Here is an 18,969-nt window from a genome sequence, read left to right as displayed (position 1 = left end):
ACTTTGCGATCGTGGAGTGTAGTTGGCGCAAAATCTTAAAAAATGCTACAACTTAGGAAGTGGTTCTCGCATTCTTCACATTTCAGAACTGCGGGGTATGCTGTTAACGCTGTATCAAAGCACCCCAGCCGACGCTGTGGGCGTAATAATCGAGCTCGGCACAGTCCGCAAAAGAAATAATTTTAGCAGAGCGTGGTTTCGATCCACGGACCTCTGGGTTATGGGCCCAGCACGCTTCCACTGCGCCACTCTGCTGCCTGGGGTTGCGCCGGCTCTTCGCCACGTGACGTGGGACACTTGGAAAGTGTTGTCTGCGTCGCTTTCACACGCCTGTATTTAATTGCGTATCATCTCCTACAGCTCTCAGCTTGACTTGTCTCGACTTTGCTTGACTGACGCTACGCTGACGCTTGCAGGCAGCGATATTTACCACGATCGACTCGACATGCAGCTGCGAGATGCACAGGAGCAACAAAGCACTCCACGGTGCGGCGACATACGAAATCCACTGCCCAGCTACGCGTCGGCAACTAACAAAACGCCGACCCTGCCAGGATTCGAACCTGGAATCTTCTGATCCGTAGTCAGACGCGTTATCCGTTGCGCCACAGGGCCAGTGGCAGCATTTCTTTCTACGAGACAAGTGCAATTCGCTAAGAAACGTGTTCTCCATGGCTGAGCAAGCTCCCAAGGAAGGTACCTTTCGTGCAGCTGCGTGGCCGCAGTGCGCCTGCAGAGCTTAGAGCTTGCCACGCATCTGCTCTCGCTGTTCGACAGGTAGCAGAAGGCAAGGCGCGCGTTTTCCCACGTTTTCTCGACGACGAGAGCCGGTTGATGTGCATGTAAGCGTAGCATATGAAACAAGAATAGCACGAAGCATTGGTAGTCAGGTGCCAAAGTCGCAGTATGGCATCAGGTGGCGATCGTATGTTTCTGTGGCCACCACTGGATTGCAGCAAAGTGAATACCGCTAACTGAAAGCACTCTGTTGTAGCCCCAGTGGCGCAATTGGTTAGCGCACGGTACTTATAAGGCAGTAGCCGTGAGCAATGCCGGGGTTGTGAGTTCGAGCCTCACCTGGGGCATACTTTTATTTCTTAGCAGCTGTCTCTGACAGCAACAGGAGGCTAGGTTTGAGATGTATCAGCTATTTGAGTAACATAATTGTGCATTCGAGACGCTAGCTGCGTCTTCCTCGGTAGTATAGTGGTCAGTATCCCCGCCTGTCACGCGGGAGACCGGGGTTCGATTCCCCGCCGGGGAGGCACATCCGATTTTTAATTGCTGCTCTATCACTCGCCGAACTTAGTGTAGGTCGTTTGCGGCTACTAGCACCATATCTCTCGCACACAGGCACCTGTCTACAGCGCATCCTCGGTAGTATAGTGGTTAGTATCCCCGCCTGTCACGCGGGAGACCGGGGTTCGATTCCCCGCCGGGGAGATGCGATTTTTATCTCACAACCCTGTTCGAGTGTTGCGCGTATGTGGGTCGTAAGAGCATTAACTTTGCGATCGTGGAGTGTAGTTGGCGCAAAATCTTAAAAAATGCTACAACTTAGGAAGTGGTTCTCGCATTCTTCACATTTCAGAGCTGCGGGGTATGCTGTTAACGCTGTATCAAAGCACCCCAGCCGACGCTGTGGGCGTAATAATCGAGCTCGGCACAGTCCGCAAAAGAAATAATTTTAGCAGAGCGTGGTTTCGATCCACGGACCTCTGGGTTATGGGCCCAGCACGCTTCCACTGCGCCACTCTGCTGCCTGGGGTTGCGCCGCCTCTTCGCCACGTGACGTGGGACACTTGGAAAGTGTTGTCTGCGTCGCTTTCACACGCCTGTATTTAATTGCGTATCATCTCCTACAGCTCTCAGCTTGACTTGTCTCGACTTTGCTCGACTGACGCTACGCTGACGCTTGCAGGCAGCGATATTTACCACGATCGACTCGACATGCAGCTGCGAGATGCACAGGAGCAACAAAGCACTCCACGGTGCGGCGACATACGAAATCCACTGCCCAGCTACGCGTCGGCAACTAACAAAACGCCGACCCTGCCAGGATTCGAACCTGGAATCTTCTGATCCGTAGTCAGACGCGTTATCCGTTGCGCCACAGGGCCAGTGGCAGCATTTCTTTCTACGAGACAAGTGCAATTCGCTAAGAAACGTGTTCTCCATGGCTGAGCAAGCTCCCAAGGAAGGTACCTTTCGTGCAGCTGCGTGGCCGCAGTGCGCCTGCAGAGCTTAGAGCTTGCCACGCATCTGCTCTCGCTGTTCGACAGGTAGCAGAAGGCAAGGCGCGCGTTTTCCCACGTTTTCTCGACGACGAGAGCCGGTTGATGTGCATGTAAGCGTAGCATATGAAACAAGAATAGCACGAAGCATTGGTAGTCAGGTGCCAAAGTCGCAGTATGGCATCAGGTGGCGATCGTATGTTTCTGTGGCCACCACTGGATTGCAGCAAAGTGAATACCGCTAACTGAAAGCACTCTGTTGTAGCCCCAGTGGCGCAATTGGTTAGCGCACGGTACTTATAAGGCAGTAGCCGTGAGCAATGCCGGGGTTGTGAGTTCGAGCCTCACCTGGGGCATACTTTTATTTCTTAGCAGCTGTCTCTGACAGCAACAGGAGGCTAGGTTTGAGATGTATCAGCTATTTGAGTAACATAATTGTGCATTCGAGACGCTAGCTGCGTCTTCCTCGGTAGTATAGTGGTGAGTATCCCCGCCTGTCACGCGGGAGACCGGGGTTCGATTCCCCGCCGGGGAGGCACATCCGATTTTTAATTGCTGCTCTATCACTCGCCGAACTTAGTGTAGGTCGTTTGCGGCTACTAGCACCATATCTCTCGCACACAGGCACCTGTCTACAGCGCATCCTCGGTAGTATAGTGGTTAGTATCCCCGCCTGTCACGCGGGAGACCGGGGTTCGATTCCCCGCCGGGGAGATGCGATTTTTATCTCACAACCCTGTTCGAGTGTTGCGCGTATGTGGGTCGTAAGAGCATTAACTTTGCGATCGTGGAGTGTAGTTGGCGCAAAATCTTAAAAAATGCTACAACTTAGGAAGTGGTTCTCGCATTCTTCACATTTCAGAGCTGCGGGGTATGCTGTTAACGCTGTATCAAAGCACCCCAGCCGACGCTGTGGGCGTAATAATCGAGCTCGGCACAGTCCGCAAAAGAAATAATTTTAGCAGAGCGTGGTTTCGATCCACGGACCTCTGGGTTATGGGCCCAGCACGCTTCCACTGCGCCACTCTGCTGCCTGGGGTTGCGCCGCCTCTTCGCCACGTGACGTGGGACACTTGGAAAGTGTTGTCTGCGTCGCTTTCACACGCCTGTATTTAATTGCGTATCATCTCCTACAGCTCTCAGCTTGACTTGTCTCGACTTTGCTCGACTGACGCTACGCTGACGCTTGCAGGCAGCGATATTTACCACGATCGACTCGACATGCAGCTGCGAGATGCACAGGAGCAACAAAGCACTCCACGGTGCGGCGACATACGAAATCCACTGCCCAGCTACGCGTCGGCAACTAACAAAACGCCGACCCTGCCAGGATTCGAACCTGGAATCTTCTGATCCGTAGTCAGACGCGTTATCCGTTGCGCCACAGGGCCAGTGGCAGCATTTCTTTCTACGAGACAAGTGCAATTCGCTAAGAAACGTGTTCTCCATGGCTGAGCAAGCTCCCAAGGAAGGTACCTTTCGTGCAGCTGCGTGGCCGCAGTGCGCCTGCAGAGCTTAGAGCTTGCCACGCATCTGCTCTCGCTGTTCGACAGGTAGCAGAAGGCAAGGCGCGCGTTTTCCCACGTTTTCTCGACGACGAGAGCCGGTTGATGTGCATGTAAGCGTAGCATATGAAACAAGAATAGCACGAAGCATTGGTAGTCAGGTGCCAAAGTCGCAGTATGGCATCAGGTGGCGATCGTATGTTTCTGTGGCCACCACTGGATTGCAGCAAAGTGAATACCGCTAACTGAAAGCACTCTGTTGTAGCCCCAGTGGCGCAATTGGTTAGCGCACGGTACTTATAAGGCAGTAGCCGTGAGCAATGCCGGGGTTGTGAGTTCGAGCCTCACCTGGGGCATACTTTTATTTCTTAGCAGCTGTCTCTGACAGCAACAGGAGGCTAGGTTTGAGATGTATCAGCTATTTGAGTAACATAATTGTGCATTCGAGACGCTAGCTGCGTCTTCCTCGGTAGTATAGTGGTCAGTATCCCCGCCTGTCACGCGGGAGACCGGGGTTCGATTCCCCGCCGGGGAGGCACATCCGATTTTTAATTGCTGCTCTATCACTCGCCGAACTTAGTGTAGGTCGTTTGCGGCTACTAGCACCATATCTCTCGCACACAGGCACCTGTCTACAGCGCATCCTCGGTAGTATAGTGGTTAGTATCCCCGCCTGTCACGCGGGAGACCGGGGTTCGATTCCCCGCCGGGGAGATGCGATTTTTATCTCACAACCCTGTTCGAGTGTTGCGCGTATGTGGGTCGTAAGAGCATTAACTTTGCGATCGTGGAGTGTAGTTGGCGCAAAATCTTAAAAAATGCTACAACTTAGGAAGTGGTTCTCGCATTCTTCACATTTCAGAACTGCGGGGTATGCTGTTAACGCTGTATCAAAGCACCCCAGCCGACGCTGTGGGCGTAATAATCGAGCTCGGCACAGTCCGCAAAAGAAATAATTTTAGCAGAGCGTGGTTTCGATCCACGGACCTCTGGGTTATGGGCCCAGCACGCTTCCACTGCGCCACTCTGCTGCCTGGGGTTGCGCCGGCTCTTCGCCACGTGACGTGGGACACTTGGAAAGTGTTGTCTGCGTCGCTTTCACACGCCTGTATTTAATTGCGTATCATCTCCTACAGCTCTCAGCTTGACTTGTCTCGACTTTGCTCGACTGACGCTACGCTGACGCTTGCAGGCAGCGATATTTACCACGATCGACTCGACATGCAGCTGCGAGATGCACAGGAGCAACAAAGCACTCCACGGTGCGGCGACATACGAAATCCACTGCCCAGCTACGCGTCGGCAACTAACAAAACGCCGACCCTGCCAGGATTCGAACCTGGAATCTTCTGATCCGTAGTCAGACGCGTTATCCGTTGCGCCACAGGGCCAGTGGCAGCATTTCTTTCTACGAGACAAGTGCAATTCGCTAAGAAACGTGTTCTCCATGGCTGAGCAAGCTCCCAAGGAAGGTACCTTTCGTGCAGCTGCGTGGCCGCAGTGCGCCTGCAGAGCTTAGAGCTTGCCACGCATCTGCTCTCGCTGTTCGACAGGTAGCAGAAGGCAAGGCGCGCGTTTTCCCACGTTTTCTCGACGACGAGAGCCGGTTGATGTGCATGTAAGCGTAGCATATGAAACAAGAATAGCACGAAGCATTGGTAGTCAGGTGCCAAAGTCGCAGTATGGCATCAGGTGGCGATCGTATGTTTCTGTGGCCACCACTGGATTGCAGCAAAGTGAATACCGCTAACTGAAAGCACTCTGTTGTAGCCCCAGTGGCGCAATTGGTTAGCGCACGGTACTTATAAGGCAGTAGCCGTGAGCAATGCCGGGGTTGTGAGTTCGAGCCTCACCTGGGGCATACTTTTATTTCTTAGCAGCTGTCTCTGACAGCAACAGGAGGCTAGGTTTGAGATGTATCAGCTATTTGAGTAACATAATTGTGCATTCGAGACGCTAGCTGCGTCTTCCTCGGTAGTATAGTGGTCAGTATCCCCGCCTGTCACGCGGGAGACCGGGGTTCGATTCCCCGCCGGGGAGGCACATCCGATTTTTAATTGCTGCTCTATCACTCGCCGAACTTAGTGTAGGTCGTTTGCGGCTACTAGCACCATATCTCTCGCACACAGGCACCTGTCTACAGCGCATCCTCGGTAGTATAGTGGTTAGTATCCCCGCCTGTCACGCGGGAGACCGGGGTTCGATTCCCCGCCGGGGAGATGCGATTTTTATCTCACAACCCTGTTCGAGTGTTGCGCGTATGTGGGTCGTAAGAGCATTAACTTTGCGATCGTGGAGTGTAGTTGGCGCAAAATCTTAAAAAATGCTACAACTTAGGAAGTGGTTCTCGCATTCTTCACATTTCAGAACTGCGGGGTATGCTGTTAACGCTGTATCAAAGCACCCCAGCCGACGCTGTGGGCGTAATAATCGAGCTCGGCACAGTCCGCAAAAGAAATAATTTTAGCAGAGCGTGGTTTCGATCCACGGACCTCTGGGTTATGGGCCCAGCACGCTTCCACTGCGCCACTCTGCTGCCTGGGGTTGCGCCGGCTCTTCGCCACGTGACGTGGGACACTTGGAAAGTGTTGTCTGCGTCGCTTTCACACGCCTGTATTTAATTGCGTATCATCTCCTACAGCTCTCAGCTTGACTTGTCTCGACTTTGCTCGACTGACGCTACGCTGACGCTTGCAGGCAGTGATATTTACCACGATCGACTCGACATGCAGCTGCGAGATGCACAGGAGCAACAAAGCACTCCACGGTGCGGCGACATACGAAATCCACTGCCCAGCTACGCGTCGGCAACTAACAAAACGCCGACCCTGCCAGGATTCGAACCTGGAATCTTCTGATCCGTAGTCAGACGCGTTATCCGTTGCGCCACAGGGCCAGTGGCAGCATTTCTTTCTACGAGACAAGTGCAATTCGCTAAGAAACGTGTTCTCCATGGCTGAGCAAGCTCCCAAGGAAGGTACCTTTCGTGCAGCTGCGTGGCCGCAGTGCGCCTGCAGAGCTTAGAGCTTGCCACGCATCTGCTCTCGCTGTTCGACAGGTAGCAGAAGGCAAGGCGCGCGTTTTCCCACGTTTTCTCGACGACGAGAGCCGGTTGATGTGCATGTAAGCGTAGCATATGAAACAAGAATAGCACGAAGCATTGGTAGTCAGGTGCCAAAGTCGCAGTATGGCATCAGGTGGCGATCGTATGTTTCTGTGGCCACCACTGGATTGCAGCAAAGTGAATACCGCTAACTGAAAGCACTCTGTTGTAGCCTCAGTGGCGCAATTGGTTAGCGCACGGTACTTATAAGGCAGTAGCCGTGAGCAATGCCGGGGTTGTGAGTTCGAGCCTCACCTGGGGCATACTTTTATTTCTTAGCAGCTGTCTCTGACAGCAACAGGAGGCTAGGTTTGAGATGTATCAGCTATTTGAGAAACATAATTGTGCATTCGAGACGCTAGCTGCGTCTTCCTCGGTAGTATAGTGGTCAGTATCCCCGCTTGTCACGCGGGAGACCGGGGTTCGATTCCCCGCCGGGGAGGCACATCCGATTTTTAATTGCTGCTCTATCACTCGCCGAACTTAGTGTAGGTCGTTTGCGGCTACTAGCACCATATCTCTCGCACACAGGCACCTGTCTACAGCGCATCCTCGGTAGTATAGTGGTTAGTATCCCCGCCTGTCACGCGGGAGACCGGGGTTCGATTCCCCGCCGGGGAGATGCGATTTTTATCTCACAACCCTGTTCGAGTGTTGCGCGTATGTGGGTCGTAAGAGCATTAACTTTGCGATCGTGGAGTGTAGTTGGCGCAAAATCTTAAAAAATGCTACAACTTAGGAAGTGGTTCTCGCATTCTTCACATTTCAGAACTGCGGGGTATGCTGTTAACGCTGTATCAAAGCACCCCAGCCGACGCTGTGGGCGTAATAATCGAGCTCGGCACAGTCCGCAAAAGAAATAATTTTAGCAGAGCGTGGTTTCGATCCACGGACCTCTGGGTTATGGGCCCAGCACGCTTCCACTGCGCCACTCTGCTGCCTGGGGTTGCGCCGGCTCTTCGCCACGTGACGTGGGACACTTGGAAAGTGTTGTCTGCGTCGCTTTCACACGCCTGTATTTAATTGCGTATCATCTCCTACAGCTCTCAGCTTGACTTGTCTCGACTTTGCTCGACTGACGCTACGCTGACGCTTGCAGGCAGCGATATTTACCACGATCGACTCGACATGCAGCTGCGAGATGCACAGGAGCAACAAAGCACTCCACGGTGCGGCGACATACGAAATCCACTGCCCAGCTACGCGTCGGCAACTAACAAAACGCCGACCCTGCCAGGATTCGAACCTGGAATCTTCTGATCCGTAGTCAGACGCGTTATCCGTTGCGCCACAGGGCCAGTGGCAGCATTTCTTTCTACGAGACAAGTGCAATTCGCTAAGAAACGTGTTCTCCATGGCTGAGCAAGCTCCCAAGGAAGGTACCTTTCGTGCAGCTGCGTGGCCGCAGTGCGCCTGCAGAGCTTAGAGCTTGCCACGCATCTGCTCTCGCTGTTCGACAGGTAGCAGAAGGCAAGGCGCGCGTTTTCCCACGTTTTCTCGACGACGAGAGCCGGTTGATGTGCATGTAAGCGTAGCATATGAAACAAGAATAGCACGAAGCATTGGTAGTCAGGTGCCAAAGTCGCAGTATGGCATCAGGTGGCGATCGTATGTTTCTGTGGCCACCACTGGATTGCAGCAAAGTGAATACCGCTAACTGAAAGCACTCTGTTGTAGCCCCAGTGGCGCAATTGGTTAGCGCACGGTACTTATAAGGCAGTAGCCGTGAGCAATGCCGGGGTTGTGAGTTCGAGCCTCACCTGGGGCATACTTTTATTTCTTAGCAGCTGTCTCTGACAGCAACAGGAGGCTAGGTTTGAGATGTATCAGCTATTTGAGTAACATAATTGTGCATTCGAGACGCTAGCTGCGTCTTCCTCGGTAGTATAGTGGTCAGTATCCCCGCCTGTCACGCGGGAGACCGGGGTTCGATTCCCCGCCGGGGAGGCACATCCGATTTTTAATTGCTGCTCTATCACTCGCCGAACTTAGTGTAGGTCGTTTGCGGCTACTAGCACCATATCTCTCGCACACAGGCACCTGTCTACAGCGCATCCTCGGTAGTATAGTGGTTAGTATCCCCGCCTGTCACGCGGGAGACCGGGGTTCGATTCCCCGCCGGGGAGATGCGATTTTTATCTCACAACCCTGTTCGAGTGTTGCGCGTATGTGGGTCGTAAGAGCATTAACTTTGCGATCGTGGAGTGTAGTTGGCGCAAAATCTTAAAAAATGCTACAACTTAGGAAGTGGTTCTCGCATTCTTCACATTTCAGAACTGCGGGGTATGCTGTTAACGCTGTATCAAAGCACCCCAGCCGACGCTGTGGGCGTAATAATCGAGCTCGGCACAGTCCGCAAAAGAAATAATTTTAGCAGAGCGTGGTTTCGATCCACGGACCTCTGGGTTATGGGCCCAGCACGCTTCCACTGCGCCACTCTGCTGCCTGGGGTTGCGCCGGCTCTTCGCCACGTGACGTGGGACACTTGGAAAGTGTTGTCTGCGTCGCTTTCACACGCCTGTATTTAATTGCGTATCATCTCCTACAGCTCTCAGCTTGACTTGTCTCGACTTTGCTCGACTGACGCTACGCTGACGCTTGCAGGCAGCGATATTTACCACGATCGACTCGACATGCAGCTGCGAGATGCACAGGAGCAACAAAGCACTCCACGGTGCGGCGACATACGAAATCCACTGCCCAGCTACGCGTCGGCAACTAACAAAACGCCGACCCTGCCAGGATTCGAACCTGGAATCTTCTGATACGTAGTCAGACGCGTTATCCGTTGCGCCACAGGGCCAGTGGCAGCATTTCTTTCTACGAGACAAGTGCAATTCGCTAAGAAACGTGTTCTCCATGGCTGAGCAAGCTCCCAAGGAAGGCACCTTTCGTGCAGCTGCGTGGCCGCAGTGCGCCTGCAGAGCTTAGAGCTTGCCACGCATCTGCTCTCGCTGTTCGACAGGTAGCAGAAGGCAAGGCGCGCGTTTTCCCACGTTTTCTCGACGACGAGAGCCGGTTGATGTGCATGTAAGCGTAGCATATGAAACAAGAATAGCACGAAGCATTGGTAGTCAGGTGCCAAAGTCGCAGTATGGCATCAGGTGGCGATCGTATGTTTCTGTGGCCACCACTGGATTGCAGCAAAGTGAATACCGCTAACTGAAAGCACTCTGTTGTAGCCCCAGTGGCGCAATTGGTTAGCGCACGGTACTTATAAGGCAGTAGCCGTGAGCAATGCCGGGGTTGTGAGTTCGAGCCTCACCTGGGGCATACTTTTATTTCTTAGCAGCTGTCTCTGACAGCAACAGGAGGCTAGGTTTGAGATGTATCAGCTATTTGAGTAACATAATTGTGCATTCGAGACACTAGCTGCGTCTTCCTCGGTAGTATAGTGGTTAGTATCCCCGCCTGTCACGCGGGAGACCGGGGTTCGATTCCCCGCCGGGGAGGCACATCCGATTTTTAATTGCTGCTCTATCACTCGCCGAACTTAGTGTAGGTCGTTTGCGGCTACTAGCACCATATCTCTCGCACACAGGCACCTGTCTACACCGCATCCTCGGTAGTATAGTGGTTAGTATCCCCGCCTGTCACGCGGGAGACCGGGGTTCGATTCCCCGCCGGGGAGATGCGATTTTTATCTCACAACCCTGTTCGAGTGTTGCGCGTATGTGGGTCGTAAGAGCATTAACTTTGCGATCGTGGAGTGTAGTTGGCGCAAAATCTTAAAAAATGCTACAACTTAGGAAGTGGTTCTCGCATTCTTCACATTTCAGAACTGCGGGGTATGCTGTTAACGCTGTATCAAAGCACCCCAGCCGACGCTGTGGGCGTAATAATCGAGCTCGGCACAGTCCGCAAAAGAAATAATTTTAGCAGAGCGTGGTTTCGATCCACGGACCTCTGGGTTATGGGCCCAGCACGCTTCTACTGCGCCACTCTGCTGCCTGGGGTTGCGCCGGCTCTTCGCCACGTGACGTGGGACACTTGGAAAGTGTTGTCTGCGTCGCTTTCACACGCCTGTATTTAATTGCGTATCACCTCCTACAGCTCTCAGCTTGACTTGTCTCGACTTTGCTCGACTGACGCTACGCTGACGCTTGCAGGCAGCGATATTTACCACGATCGACTCGACATGCAGCTGCGAGATGCACAGGAGCAACAAAGCACTCCACGGTGCGGCGACATACGAAATCCACTGCCCAGCTACGCGTCGGCAACTAACAAAACGCCGACCCTGCCAGGATTCGAACCTGGAATCTTCTGATCCGTAGTCAGACGCGTTATCCGTTGCGCCACAGGGCCAGTGGCAGCATTTCTTTCTACGAGACAAGTGCAATTCGCTAAGAAACGTGTTCTCCATGGCTGAGCAAGCTCCCAAGGAAGGTACCTTTCGTGCAGCTGCGTGGCCGCAGTGCGCCTGCAGAGCTTAGAGCTTGCCACGCATCTGCTCTCGCTGTTCGACAGGTAGCAGAAGGCAAGGCGCGCGTTTTCCCACGTTTTCTCGACGACGAGAGCCGGTTGATGTGCATGTAAGCGTAGCATATGAAACAAGAATAGCACGAAGCATTGGTAGTCAGGTGCCAAAGTCGCAGTATGGCATCAGGTGGCGATCGTATGTTTCTGTGGCCACCACTGGATTGCAGCAAAGTGAATACCGCTAACTGAAAGCACTCTGTTGTAGCCCCAGTGGCGCAATTGGTTAGCGCACGGTACTTATAAGGCAGTAGCCGTGAGCAATGCCGGGGTTGTGAGTTCGAGCCTCACCTGGGCCATACTTTTATTTCTTAGCAGCTGTCTCTGACAGCAACAGGAGGCTAGGTTTGAGATGTATCAGCTATTTGAGTAACATAATTGTGCATTCGAGACGCTAGCTGCGTCTTCCTCGGTAGTATAGTGGTCAGTATCCCCGCCTGTCACGCGGGAGACCGGGGTTCGATTCCCCGCCGGGGAGGCACATCCGATTTTTAATTGCTGCTCTATCACTCGCCGAACTTAGTGTAGGTCGTTTGCGGCTACTAGCACCATATCTCTCGCACACAGGCACCTGTCTACAGCGCATCCTCGGTAGTATAGTGGTTAGTATCCCCGCCTGTCACGCGGGAGACCGGGGTTCGATTCCCCGCCGGGGAGATGCGATTTTTATCTCACAACCCTGTTCGAGTGTTGCGCGTATGTGGGTCGTAAGAGCATTAACTTTGCGATCGTGGAGTGTAGTTGGCGCAAAATCTTAAAAAAAGCTACAACTTAGGAAGTGGTTCTCGCATTCTTCACATTTCAGAACTGCGGGGTATGCTGTTAACGCTGTATCAAAGCACCCCAGCCGACGCTGTGGGCGTAATAATCGAGCTCGGCACAGTCCGCAAAAGAAATAATTTTAGCAGAGCGTGGTTTCGATCCACGGACCTCTGGGTTATGGGCCCAGCACGCTTCCACTGCGACACTCTGCTGCCTGGGGTTGCGCCGGCTCTTCGCCACGTGACGTGGGACACTTGGAAAGTGTTGTCTGCGTCGCTTTCACACGCCTGTATTTAATTGCGTATCATCTCCTACAGCTCTCAGCTTGACTTGTCTCGACTTTGCTCGACTGACGCTACGCTGACGCTTGCAGGCAGCGATATTTACCACGATCGACTCGACATGCAGCTGCGAGATGCACAGGAGCAACAAAGCACTCCACGGTGCGGCGACATACGAAATCCACTGCCCAGCTACGCGTCGGCAACTAACAAAACGCCGACCCTGCCAGGATTCGAACCTGGAATCTTCTGATCCGTAGTCAGACGCGTTATCCGTTGCGCCACAGGGCCAGTGGCAGCATTTCTTTCTACGAGACAAGTGCAATTCGCTAAGAAACGTGTTCTCCATGGCTGAGCAAGCTCCCAAGGAAGGTACCTTTCGTGCAGCTGCGTGGCCGCAGTGCGCCTGCAGAGCTTAGAGCTTGCCACGCATCTGCTCTCGCTGTTCGACAGGTAGCAGAAGGCAAGGCGCGCGTTTTCCCACGTTTTCTCGACGACGAGAGCCGGTTGATGTGCATGTAAGCGTAGCATATGAAACAAGAATAGCACGAAGCATTGGTAGTCAGGTGCCAAAGTCGCAGTATGGCATCAGGTGGCGATCGTATGTTTCTGTGGCCACCACTGGATTGCAGCAAAGTGAATACCGCTAACTGAAAGCACTCTGTTGTAGCCCCAGTGGCGCAATTGGTTAGCGCACGGTACTTATAAGGCAGTAGCCGTGAGCAATGCCGGGGTTGTGAGTTCGAGCCTCACCTGGGGCATACTTTTATTTCTTAGCAGCTGTCTCTGACAGCAACAGGAGGCTAGGTTTGAGATGTATCAGCTATTTGAGTAACATAATTGTGCATTCGAGACGCTAGCTGCGTCTTCCTCGGTAGTATAGTGGTTAGTATCCCCGCCTGTCACGCGGGAGACCGGGGTTCGATTCCCCGCCGGGGAGGCACATCCGATTTTTAATTGCTGCTCTATCACTCGCCGAACTTAGTGTAGGTCGTTTGCGGCTACTAGCACCATATCTCTCGCACACAGGCACCTGTCTACAGCGCATCCTCGGTAGTATAGTGGTTAGTATCCCCGCCTGTCACGCGGGAGACCGGGGTTCGATTCCCCGCCGGGGAGATGCGATTTTTATCTCACAACCCTGTTCGAGTGTTGCGCGTATGTGGGTCGTAAGAGCATTAACTTTGCGATCGTGGAGTGTAGTTGGCGCAAAATCTTAAAAAATGCTACAACTTAGGAAGTGGTTCTCGCATTCTTCACATTTCAGAACTGCGGGGTATGCTGTTAACGCTGTATCAAAGCACCCCAGCCGACGCTGTGGGCGTAATAATCGAGCTCGGCACAGTCCGCAAAAGAAATAATTTTAGCAGAGCGTGGTTTCGATCCACGGACCTCTGGGTTATGGGCCCAGCACGCTTCTACTGCGCCACTCTGCTGCCTGGGGTTGCGCCGGCTCTTCGCCACGTGACGTGGGACACTTGGAAAGTGTTGTCTGCGTCGCTTTCACACGCCTGTATTTAATTGCGTATCACCTCCTACAGCTCTCAGCTTGACTTGTCTCGACTTTGCTCGACTGACGCTACGCTGACGCTTGCAGGCAGCGATATTTACCACGATCGACTCGACATGCAGCTGCGAGATGCACAGGAGCAACAAAGCACTCCACGGTGCGGCGACATACGAAATCCACTGCCCAGCTACGCGTCGGCAACTAACAAAACGCCGACCCTGCCAGGATTCGAACCTGGAATCTTCTGATCCGTAGTCAGACGCGTTATCCGTTGCGCCACAGGGCCAGTGGCAGCATTTCTTTCTACGAGACAAGTGCAATTCGCTAAGAAACGTGTTCTCCATGGCTGAGCAAGCTCCCAAGGAAGGTACCTTTCGTGCAGCTGCGTGGCCGCAGTGCGCCTGCAGAGCTTAGAGCTTGCCACGCATCTGCTCTCGCTGTTCGACAGGTAGCAGAAGGCAAGGCGCGCGTTTTCCCACGTTTTCTCGACGACGAGAGCCGGTTGATGTGCATGTAAGCGTAGCATATGAAACAAGAATAGCACGAAGCATTGGTAGTCAGGTGCCAAAGTCGCAGTATGGCATCAGGTGGCGATCGTATGTTTCTGTGGCCACCACTGGATTGCAGCAAAGTGAATACCGCTAACTGAAAGCACTCTGTTGTAGCCCCAGTGGCGCAATTGGTTAGCGCACGGTACTTATAAGGCAGTAGCCGTGAGCAATGCCGGGGTTGTGAGTTCGAGCCTCACCTGGGCCATACTTTTATTTCTTAGCAGCTGTCTCTGACAGCAACAGGAGGCTAGGTTTGAGATGTATCAGCTATTTGAGTAACATAATTGTGCATTCGAGACGCTAGCTGCGTCTTCCTCGGTAGTATAGTGGTCAGTATCCCCGCCTGTCACGCGGGAGACCGGGGTTCGATTCCCCGCCGGGGAGGCACATCCGATTTTTAATTGCTGCTCTATCACTCGCCGAACTTAGTGTAGGTCGTTTGCGGCTACTAGCACCATATCTCTCGCACACAGGCACCTGTCTACAGCGCATCCTCGGTAGTATAGTGGTTAGTATCCCCGCCTGTCACGCGGGAGACCGGGGTTCGATTCCCCGCCGGGGAGATGCGATTTTTATCTCACAACCCTGTTCGAGTGTTGCGCGTATGTGGGTCGTAAGAGCATTAACTTTGCGATCGTGGAGTGTAGTTGGCGCAAAATCTTAAAAAATGCTACAACTTAGGAAGTGGTTCTCGCATTCTTCACATTTCAGAACTGCGGGGTATGCTGTTAACGCTGTATCAAAGCACCCCAGCCGACGCTGTGGGCGTAATAATCGAGCTCGGCATAGTCCGCAAAAGAAATAATTTTAGCAGAGCGTGGTTTCGATCCACGGACCTCTGGGTTATGGGCCCAGCACGCTTCCACTGCGCCACTCTGCTGCCTGGGGTTGCGCCGGCTCTTCGCCACGTGACGTGGGACACTTGGAAAGTGTTGTCTGCGTCGCTTTCACACGCCTGTATTTAATTGCGTATCATCTCCTACAGCTCTCAGCTTGACTTGTCTCGACTTTGCTCGACTGACGCTACGCTGACGCTTGCAGGCAGCGATATTTACCACGATCGACTCGACATGCAGCTGCGAGATGCACAGGAGCAACAAAGCACTCCACGGTGCGGCGACATACGAAATCCACTGCCCAGCTACGCGTCGGCAACTAACAAAACGCCGACCCTGCCAGGATTCGAACCTGGAATCTTCTGATACGTAGTCAGACGCGTTATCCGTTGCGCCACAGGGCCAGTGGCAGCATTTCTTTCTACGAGACAAGTGCAATTCGCTAAGAAACGTGTTCTCCATGGCTGAGCAAGCTCCCAAGGAAGGCACCTTTCGTGCAGCTGCGTGGCCGCAGTGCGCCTGCAGAGCTTAGAGCTTGCCACGCATCTGCTCTCGCTGTTCGACAGGTAGCAGAAGGCAAGGCGCGCGTTTTCCCACGTTTTCTCGACGACGAGAGCCGGTTGATGTGCATGTAAGCGTAGCATATGAAACAAGAATAGCACGAAGCATTGGTAGTCAGGTGCCAAAGTCGCAGTATGGCATCAGGTGGCGATCGTATGTTTCTGTGGCCACCACTGGATTGCAGCAAAGTGAATACCGCTAACTGAAAGCACTCTGTTGTAGCCCCAGTGGCGCAATTGGTTAGCGCACGGTACTTATAAGGCAGTAGCCGTGAGCAATGCCGGGGTTGTGAGTTCGAGCCTCACCTGGGGCATACTTTTATTTCTTAGCAGCTGTCTCTGACAGCAACAGGAGGCTAGGTTTGAGATGTATCAGCTATTTGAGTAACATAATTGTGCATTCGAGACACTAGCTGCGTCTTCCTCGGTAGTATAGTGGTTAGTATCCCCGCCTGTCACGCGGGAGACCGGGGTTCGATTCCCCGCCGGGGAGGCACATCCGATTTTTAATTGCTGCTCTATCACTCGCCGAACTTAGTGTAGGTCGTTTGCGGCTACTAGCACCATATCTCTCGCACACAGGCACCTGTCTACAGCGCATCCTCGGTAGTATAGTGGTTAGTATCCCCGCCTGTCACGCGGGAGACCGGGGTTCGATTCCCCGCCGGGGAGATGCGATTTTTATCTCACAACCCTGTTCGAGTGTTGCGCGTATGTGGGTCGTAAGAGCATTAACTTTGCGATCGTGGAGTGTAGTTGGCGCAAAATCTTAAAAAATGCTACAACTTAGGAAGTGGTTCTCGCATTCTTCACATTTCAGAACTGCGGGGTATGCTGTTAACGCTGTATCAAAGCACCCCAGCCGACGCTGTGGGCGTAATAATCGAGCTCGGCACAGTCCGCAAAAGAAATAATTTTAGCAGAGCGTGGTTTCGATCCACGGACCTCTGGGTTATGGGCCCAGCACGCTTCCACTGCGCCACTCTGCTGCCTGGGGTTGCGCCGGCTCTTCGCCACGTGACGTGGGACACTTGGAAAGTGTTGTCTGCGTCGCTTTCACACGCCTGTATTTAATTGCGTATCATCTCCTACAGCTCTCAGCTTGACTTGTCTCGACTTTGCTCGACTGACGCTACGCTGACGCTTGCAGGCAGCGATATTTACCACGATCGACTCGACATGCAGCTGCGAGATGCACAGGAGCAACAAAGCACTCCACGGTGCGGCGACATACGAAATCCACTGCCCAGCTACGCGTCGGCAACTAACAAAACGCCGACCCTGCCAGGATTCGAACCTGGAATCTTCTGATACGTAGTCAGACGCGTTATCCGTTGCGCCACAGGGCCAGTGGCAGCATTTCTTTCTACGAGACAAGTGCAATTCGCTAAGAAACGTGTTCTCCATGGCTGAGCAAGCTCCCAAGGAAGGCACCTTTCGTGCAGCTGCGTGGCCGCAGTGCGCCTGCAGAGCTTAGAGCTTGCCACGCATCTGCTCTCGCTGTTCGACAGGTAGCAGAAGGCAAGGCGCGCGTTTTCCCACGTTTTCTCGACGACGAGAGCCGGTTGATGTGCATGTAAGCGTAGCATATGAAACAAGAATAGCACGAAGCATTGGTAGTCAGGTGCCAAAGTCGCAGTATGGCATCAGGTGGCGATCGTATGTTTCTGTGGCCACCACTGGATTGCAGCAAAGTGAATACCGCTAACTGAAAGCACTCTGTTGTAGCCCCAGTGGCGCAATTGGTTAGCGCACGGTACTTATAAGGCAGTAGCCGTGAGCAATGCCGGGGGTGTGAGTTCGAGCCTCACCTGGGGCATACTTTTATTTCTTAGCAGCTGTCTCTGACAGCAACAGGAGGCTAGGTTTGAGATGTATCAGCTATTTGAGTAACATAATTGTGCATTCGAGACGCTAGCTGCGTCTTCCTCGGTAGTATAGTGGTCAGTATCCCCGCCTGTCACGCGGGAGACCGGGGTTCGATTCCCCGCCGGGGAGGCACATCCGATTTTTAATTGCTGCTCTATCACTCGCCGAACTTAGTGTAGGTCGTTTGCGGCTACTAGCACCATATCTCTCGCACACAGGCACCTGTCTACAGCGCATCCTCGGTAGTATAGTGGTTAGTATCCCCGCCTGTCACGCGGGAGACCGGGGTTCGATTCCCCGCCGGGGAGATGCGATTTTTATCTCACAACCCTGTTCGAGTGTTGCGCGTATGTGGGTCGTAAGAGCATTAACTTTGCGATCGTGGAGTGTAGTTGGCGCAAAATCTTAAAAAATGCTACAACTTAGGAAGTGGTTCTCGCATTCTTCACATTTCAGAACTGCGGGGTATGCTGTTAACGCTGTATCAAAGCACCCCAGCCGACGCTGTGGGCGTAATAATCGAGCTCGGCACAGTCCGCAAAAGAAATAATTTTAGCAGAGCGTGGTTTCGATCCACGGACCTCTGGGTTATGGGCCCAGCACGCTTCCACTGCGCCACTCTGCTGCCTGGGGTTGCGCCGGCTCTTCGCCACGTGACGTGGGACACTTGGAAAGTGTTGTCTGCGTCGCTTTCACACGCCTGTATTTAATTGCGTATCATCTCCTACAGCTCTCAGCTTGACTTGTCTCGACTTTGCTCGACTGACGCTACGCTGACGCTTGCAGGCAGCGATATTTACCACGATCGACTCGACATGCAGCTGCGAGATGCACAGGAGCAACAAAGCACTCCACGGTGCGGCGACATACGAAATCCACTGCCCAGCTACGCGTCGGCAACTAACAAAACGCCGACCCTGCCAGGATTCGAACCTGGAATCTTCTGATCCGTAGTCAGACGCGTTATCCGTTGCGCCACAGGGCCAGTGGCAGCATTTCTTTCTACGAGGCAAGTGCAATTCGCTAAGAAACGTGTTCTCCATGGCTGAGCAAGCTCCCAAGGAAGGTACCTTTCGTGCAGCTGCGTGGCCGCAGTGCGCCTGCAGAGCTTAGAGCTTGCCACGCATCTGCTCTCGCTGTTCGACAGGTAGCAGAAGGCAAGGCGCGCGTTTTCCCACGTTTTCTCGACGACGAGAGCCGGTTGATGTGCATGTAAGCGTAGCATATGAAACAAGAATAGCACGAAGCATTGGTAGTCAGGTGCCAAAGTCGCAGTATG

The 18,969-nt window shown here is 53.3% G+C and overlaps 49 non-coding genes across 49 annotated transcripts; 36 read left to right on the top strand and 13 right to left on the bottom strand.

Annotated features, from left to right (window-relative positions):
• Window positions 1-542: 542 nt before the first annotated feature.
• Trnar-acg lies at window positions 543-615 on the bottom strand. Its single transcript has one exon. It is a non-coding gene; the product is annotated as a tRNA-Arg (tRNA).
• Window positions 616-993: 378 nt separating this feature from the next.
• On the top strand, window positions 994-1,085 carry Trnai-uau. The gene is given in 2 exon segments: window positions 994-1,031; window positions 1,050-1,085. It is a non-coding gene; the product is annotated as a tRNA-Ile (tRNA).
• A 107-nt stretch (window positions 1,086-1,192) lies between these two features.
• On the top strand, window positions 1,193-1,264 carry Trnad-guc. Its single transcript has one exon. It is a non-coding gene; the product is annotated as a tRNA-Asp (tRNA).
• A 107-nt stretch (window positions 1,265-1,371) lies between these two features.
• Window positions 1,372-1,443, top strand: Trnad-guc. The gene has a single exon. It is a non-coding gene; the product is annotated as a tRNA-Asp (tRNA).
• Window positions 1,444-2,047: 604 nt separating this feature from the next.
• Trnar-acg lies at window positions 2,048-2,120 on the bottom strand. Its single transcript has one exon. It is a non-coding gene; the product is annotated as a tRNA-Arg (tRNA).
• Window positions 2,121-2,498: 378 nt separating this feature from the next.
• Window positions 2,499-2,590, top strand: Trnai-uau. The gene is given in 2 exon segments: window positions 2,499-2,536; window positions 2,555-2,590. It is a non-coding gene; the product is annotated as a tRNA-Ile (tRNA).
• A 107-nt stretch (window positions 2,591-2,697) lies between these two features.
• Window positions 2,698-2,769, top strand: Trnad-guc. The gene has a single exon. It is a non-coding gene; the product is annotated as a tRNA-Asp (tRNA).
• Window positions 2,770-2,876: 107 nt separating this feature from the next.
• Trnad-guc lies at window positions 2,877-2,948 on the top strand. Its single transcript has one exon. It is a non-coding gene; the product is annotated as a tRNA-Asp (tRNA).
• A 604-nt stretch (window positions 2,949-3,552) lies between these two features.
• Window positions 3,553-3,625, bottom strand: Trnar-acg. The gene has a single exon. It is a non-coding gene; the product is annotated as a tRNA-Arg (tRNA).
• A 378-nt stretch (window positions 3,626-4,003) lies between these two features.
• Window positions 4,004-4,095, top strand: Trnai-uau. Its single transcript is given in 2 exon segments — window positions 4,004-4,041; window positions 4,060-4,095. It is a non-coding gene; the product is annotated as a tRNA-Ile (tRNA).
• Window positions 4,096-4,202: 107 nt separating this feature from the next.
• On the top strand, window positions 4,203-4,274 carry Trnad-guc. Its single transcript has one exon. It is a non-coding gene; the product is annotated as a tRNA-Asp (tRNA).
• A 107-nt stretch (window positions 4,275-4,381) lies between these two features.
• Trnad-guc lies at window positions 4,382-4,453 on the top strand. Its single transcript has one exon. It is a non-coding gene; the product is annotated as a tRNA-Asp (tRNA).
• A 604-nt stretch (window positions 4,454-5,057) lies between these two features.
• On the bottom strand, window positions 5,058-5,130 carry Trnar-acg. The gene has a single exon. It is a non-coding gene; the product is annotated as a tRNA-Arg (tRNA).
• A 378-nt stretch (window positions 5,131-5,508) lies between these two features.
• Trnai-uau lies at window positions 5,509-5,600 on the top strand. Its single transcript is given in 2 exon segments — window positions 5,509-5,546; window positions 5,565-5,600. It is a non-coding gene; the product is annotated as a tRNA-Ile (tRNA).
• Window positions 5,601-5,707: 107 nt separating this feature from the next.
• Window positions 5,708-5,779, top strand: Trnad-guc. The gene has a single exon. It is a non-coding gene; the product is annotated as a tRNA-Asp (tRNA).
• Window positions 5,780-5,886: 107 nt separating this feature from the next.
• Trnad-guc lies at window positions 5,887-5,958 on the top strand. The gene has a single exon. It is a non-coding gene; the product is annotated as a tRNA-Asp (tRNA).
• Window positions 5,959-6,562: 604 nt separating this feature from the next.
• On the bottom strand, window positions 6,563-6,635 carry Trnar-acg. Its single transcript has one exon. It is a non-coding gene; the product is annotated as a tRNA-Arg (tRNA).
• A 378-nt stretch (window positions 6,636-7,013) lies between these two features.
• Window positions 7,014-7,105, top strand: Trnai-uau. Its single transcript is given in 2 exon segments — window positions 7,014-7,051; window positions 7,070-7,105. It is a non-coding gene; the product is annotated as a tRNA-Ile (tRNA).
• A 107-nt stretch (window positions 7,106-7,212) lies between these two features.
• On the top strand, window positions 7,213-7,284 carry Trnad-guc. The gene has a single exon. It is a non-coding gene; the product is annotated as a tRNA-Asp (tRNA).
• Window positions 7,285-7,391: 107 nt separating this feature from the next.
• Window positions 7,392-7,463, top strand: Trnad-guc. Its single transcript has one exon. It is a non-coding gene; the product is annotated as a tRNA-Asp (tRNA).
• Window positions 7,464-8,067: 604 nt separating this feature from the next.
• On the bottom strand, window positions 8,068-8,140 carry Trnar-acg. Its single transcript has one exon. It is a non-coding gene; the product is annotated as a tRNA-Arg (tRNA).
• A 378-nt stretch (window positions 8,141-8,518) lies between these two features.
• Trnai-uau lies at window positions 8,519-8,610 on the top strand. The gene is given in 2 exon segments: window positions 8,519-8,556; window positions 8,575-8,610. It is a non-coding gene; the product is annotated as a tRNA-Ile (tRNA).
• Window positions 8,611-8,717: 107 nt separating this feature from the next.
• Trnad-guc lies at window positions 8,718-8,789 on the top strand. The gene has a single exon. It is a non-coding gene; the product is annotated as a tRNA-Asp (tRNA).
• A 107-nt stretch (window positions 8,790-8,896) lies between these two features.
• Window positions 8,897-8,968, top strand: Trnad-guc. Its single transcript has one exon. It is a non-coding gene; the product is annotated as a tRNA-Asp (tRNA).
• A 604-nt stretch (window positions 8,969-9,572) lies between these two features.
• Trnar-acg lies at window positions 9,573-9,645 on the bottom strand. Its single transcript has one exon. It is a non-coding gene; the product is annotated as a tRNA-Arg (tRNA).
• A 378-nt stretch (window positions 9,646-10,023) lies between these two features.
• Window positions 10,024-10,115, top strand: Trnai-uau. The gene is given in 2 exon segments: window positions 10,024-10,061; window positions 10,080-10,115. It is a non-coding gene; the product is annotated as a tRNA-Ile (tRNA).
• A 107-nt stretch (window positions 10,116-10,222) lies between these two features.
• Window positions 10,223-10,294, top strand: Trnad-guc. Its single transcript has one exon. It is a non-coding gene; the product is annotated as a tRNA-Asp (tRNA).
• A 107-nt stretch (window positions 10,295-10,401) lies between these two features.
• Window positions 10,402-10,473, top strand: Trnad-guc. Its single transcript has one exon. It is a non-coding gene; the product is annotated as a tRNA-Asp (tRNA).
• A 604-nt stretch (window positions 10,474-11,077) lies between these two features.
• Window positions 11,078-11,150, bottom strand: Trnar-acg. Its single transcript has one exon. It is a non-coding gene; the product is annotated as a tRNA-Arg (tRNA).
• A 378-nt stretch (window positions 11,151-11,528) lies between these two features.
• Window positions 11,529-11,620, top strand: Trnai-uau. The gene is given in 2 exon segments: window positions 11,529-11,566; window positions 11,585-11,620. It is a non-coding gene; the product is annotated as a tRNA-Ile (tRNA).
• A 107-nt stretch (window positions 11,621-11,727) lies between these two features.
• On the top strand, window positions 11,728-11,799 carry Trnad-guc. The gene has a single exon. It is a non-coding gene; the product is annotated as a tRNA-Asp (tRNA).
• Window positions 11,800-11,906: 107 nt separating this feature from the next.
• Trnad-guc lies at window positions 11,907-11,978 on the top strand. Its single transcript has one exon. It is a non-coding gene; the product is annotated as a tRNA-Asp (tRNA).
• Window positions 11,979-12,582: 604 nt separating this feature from the next.
• On the bottom strand, window positions 12,583-12,655 carry Trnar-acg. Its single transcript has one exon. It is a non-coding gene; the product is annotated as a tRNA-Arg (tRNA).
• Window positions 12,656-13,033: 378 nt separating this feature from the next.
• Trnai-uau lies at window positions 13,034-13,125 on the top strand. Its single transcript is given in 2 exon segments — window positions 13,034-13,071; window positions 13,090-13,125. It is a non-coding gene; the product is annotated as a tRNA-Ile (tRNA).
• A 107-nt stretch (window positions 13,126-13,232) lies between these two features.
• On the top strand, window positions 13,233-13,304 carry Trnad-guc. Its single transcript has one exon. It is a non-coding gene; the product is annotated as a tRNA-Asp (tRNA).
• A 107-nt stretch (window positions 13,305-13,411) lies between these two features.
• Trnad-guc lies at window positions 13,412-13,483 on the top strand. Its single transcript has one exon. It is a non-coding gene; the product is annotated as a tRNA-Asp (tRNA).
• A 604-nt stretch (window positions 13,484-14,087) lies between these two features.
• Trnar-acg lies at window positions 14,088-14,160 on the bottom strand. The gene has a single exon. It is a non-coding gene; the product is annotated as a tRNA-Arg (tRNA).
• Window positions 14,161-14,538: 378 nt separating this feature from the next.
• Trnai-uau lies at window positions 14,539-14,630 on the top strand. Its single transcript is given in 2 exon segments — window positions 14,539-14,576; window positions 14,595-14,630. It is a non-coding gene; the product is annotated as a tRNA-Ile (tRNA).
• A 107-nt stretch (window positions 14,631-14,737) lies between these two features.
• Window positions 14,738-14,809, top strand: Trnad-guc. The gene has a single exon. It is a non-coding gene; the product is annotated as a tRNA-Asp (tRNA).
• A 107-nt stretch (window positions 14,810-14,916) lies between these two features.
• On the top strand, window positions 14,917-14,988 carry Trnad-guc. The gene has a single exon. It is a non-coding gene; the product is annotated as a tRNA-Asp (tRNA).
• Window positions 14,989-15,592: 604 nt separating this feature from the next.
• Trnar-acg lies at window positions 15,593-15,665 on the bottom strand. The gene has a single exon. It is a non-coding gene; the product is annotated as a tRNA-Arg (tRNA).
• A 378-nt stretch (window positions 15,666-16,043) lies between these two features.
• On the top strand, window positions 16,044-16,135 carry Trnai-uau. The gene is given in 2 exon segments: window positions 16,044-16,081; window positions 16,100-16,135. It is a non-coding gene; the product is annotated as a tRNA-Ile (tRNA).
• Window positions 16,136-16,242: 107 nt separating this feature from the next.
• On the top strand, window positions 16,243-16,314 carry Trnad-guc. Its single transcript has one exon. It is a non-coding gene; the product is annotated as a tRNA-Asp (tRNA).
• Window positions 16,315-16,421: 107 nt separating this feature from the next.
• Trnad-guc lies at window positions 16,422-16,493 on the top strand. Its single transcript has one exon. It is a non-coding gene; the product is annotated as a tRNA-Asp (tRNA).
• A 604-nt stretch (window positions 16,494-17,097) lies between these two features.
• Trnar-acg lies at window positions 17,098-17,170 on the bottom strand. The gene has a single exon. It is a non-coding gene; the product is annotated as a tRNA-Arg (tRNA).
• Window positions 17,171-17,548: 378 nt separating this feature from the next.
• Trnai-uau lies at window positions 17,549-17,640 on the top strand. Its single transcript is given in 2 exon segments — window positions 17,549-17,586; window positions 17,605-17,640. It is a non-coding gene; the product is annotated as a tRNA-Ile (tRNA).
• A 107-nt stretch (window positions 17,641-17,747) lies between these two features.
• Window positions 17,748-17,819, top strand: Trnad-guc. The gene has a single exon. It is a non-coding gene; the product is annotated as a tRNA-Asp (tRNA).
• Window positions 17,820-17,926: 107 nt separating this feature from the next.
• On the top strand, window positions 17,927-17,998 carry Trnad-guc. The gene has a single exon. It is a non-coding gene; the product is annotated as a tRNA-Asp (tRNA).
• A 604-nt stretch (window positions 17,999-18,602) lies between these two features.
• On the bottom strand, window positions 18,603-18,675 carry Trnar-acg. The gene has a single exon. It is a non-coding gene; the product is annotated as a tRNA-Arg (tRNA).
• Between the last annotated feature and the right edge of the window lie 294 nt (window positions 18,676-18,969).

This window comes from Schistocerca piceifrons, chromosome 8 (genome assembly GCF_021461385.2).
Source record: "Schistocerca piceifrons isolate TAMUIC-IGC-003096 chromosome 8, iqSchPice1.1, whole genome shotgun sequence".
Taxonomy (NCBI): domain Eukaryota; kingdom Metazoa; phylum Arthropoda; class Insecta; order Orthoptera; family Acrididae; genus Schistocerca; species Schistocerca piceifrons.
This window is presented reverse-complemented; position numbering and strand designations above follow the sequence as displayed.